Source organism: Vigna umbellata, chromosome 5 (assembly GCF_029865625.1).
Source record: "Vigna umbellata cultivar VRB3 chromosome 5, Vumbellata_1.0, whole genome shotgun sequence".
Taxonomy (NCBI): domain Eukaryota; kingdom Viridiplantae; phylum Streptophyta; class Magnoliopsida; order Fabales; family Fabaceae; genus Vigna; species Vigna umbellata.
In genome coordinates this window covers 4,251,882-4,254,073 of record NC_142169.1, presented here as the reverse complement: position 1 = coordinate 4,254,073, position 2,192 = coordinate 4,251,882, and the positions used below count along the sequence as shown (strand labels likewise).

Sequence of the window (2,192 nt, the reverse complement as noted above, 5' to 3'; positions counted from 1 at the left end):
TTAAGCAAGGATTTGAACGCCATGTAGTGTGAAATAATTGTTGGAAGAAGGGGAAACATTGTTATCCTCTCCAACATTTTGTTTTAGGTTCAAGAATTTGGTGAACACGAGGGCCATGTCTATTTCACAAGAGTCATTGTTGTTTCGATGAGCATCTTCAGGTGAAAACTCTGTGTCATCAGAAGTGGAGATGAAAGAGCGTTGGGTTTAGTTGTGGCGCAAGGAGGACTTGCCGTGGCGGTTCTTTCGGTAGCCACCATTGACTGGGACGTTGCGGAGAGAGCCGCCTTTGGTCCAGTAGCGTCTGCAGGCTTTGCAGAAATAGTGGGACTGCGACAAGCTGTAGTTGTTGTAGTAACAAAATTTGGTGTTGGTGGAAGCGCAACATGGGCAATTGGGTGTGACCTCAATGTTGGGTTTCCACCTCGAACGTTGTTCCATTGGGGTTGGAAAATGATGATGATGTTGCAACATGTGTTGAAGGGTAGCGACAATAATAAAGGTATGTAGGAACATTTATTAGAGAGTGGTGTGATATAAGAAGGGTGGGTGGGGATGAAGTGAGAGTGAGATTGGAGAGGGATTTGTTGGTGTGTGAATATATGTGTGGTGGAAGAGTTGAGAGGGACGTGGGCGGTTGGGGAATCATAATAATAATAATAAACATAATAATAACAATAGTAATAATAATAAACATAATAATAACAATAGTTATAATAATAAACATAATAATAACAATAGTTATAATAATAAACATAATAATAAACATATAATAATAATAATAAACATAATAATAACAATAGTAATAATAATAAACATATAATAATAATAATAAACATAATAATAATAACAATAATGCAATTTATTTTCATGTTAAAAATTAATTTTTTTCTCTTTTTATAATAATTTTTACAATTATATATAATATTAACAATTATCATTTTATATTACTTTTACTACTAAGAGTATTTTGGTAAACTTCAATTTATACCAATTAAACCATTATTTTATCTGTCACATCGGTCAACTTTTACACTAATTCTCACAAACTTTATTTCACAAACTTTACTTCTAAATCCACTCTCACTTATCTCCAAATTCACCCAAATAAACAACAAAAAATTTACCTTCAAATTCATCCACTCACTCTCCTCCAAATCATCTCCTCCAAGTGAACAAAGCCCAAGTGATGATTAGGATCGATTTATATGATATTAGATTTCCACAAAAATCACATTTATTCACTTTTTAAATTTCATGAGTATCTCAACCTTATTTAATATGTTACTAAACTTTATGAGTAACTCTACCTAATTCAATATCTTAAAAGAATATCGTTCAATAAGATTCATTTAACACAATTAATAATAATTTACATATATATTTTTTAATACAATTACTATATATTAATAAAATATATCATGTAGTTTTATTATTTCATAAATATTTTTTAATACTATATATAAAACAAATATGTTATTAATTCAATTACTTAATATATTACTATTGTTATCATGATAAATATTAATATATATGATATGTTTTTATTGTTCTTTATTACACAACACATAAGGAAACATAAATCTTATAAATATATGGTATAATTCTTTAGGGAGTAAAAGATACTTTCATACTCATATATAGATCCTAAAGCTCTTTTACTGACTTTAGCATCAAAGAGTATTTTGTAGGTGGATTTTTCGTTTTGTTTCATCATGAGCGTTCAAGTCCATTGGATCTCAACACCGGTTGAAAGACCAACATTCCAAATTTTGGTAAGAACATTTGGTACCCATAGTGGGCCTTAGTAAACCTACTCCCCAACCTTACTCTTCATGGTCACCACCAAAAGCCAAGCACGTGTGTTTGAGCCTTCCATTCCATGAAACAAGATAAAAGCCAATCCAATGGTAGCCATCCAAAACCTAACGTAGGCGTTAATCCATCAGAACGAACGACTTCAATGACAACATGACAAGAAGTTGCAAGCCATGAGAACCCAACATCAAGCAGACTTGTAGGTGTTGAACCAAAAGTTGGATAACCTGGAGAATGGGAAACCACGCCAACCTTCTCGTCCCCAAGCGAGGACCCCCCCTCGACCTGAGTCAAGACATGATGCATTATAGCAAGTGAAGAATCCCAATCATGCAAACACCAAAGTAGGAGCTGCTCACCTGAGCGACAAAGAA

At 33.0% G+C, this 2,192-nt stretch overlaps 1 pseudogene; it reads right to left on the bottom strand.

The window, feature by feature from the left end:
• LOC148197551 (dof zinc finger protein DOF3.5-like) lies at nucleotides 1-516 on the bottom strand (annotated as a pseudogene).
• Nucleotides 517-2,192: the final 1,676 nt, after the last annotated feature.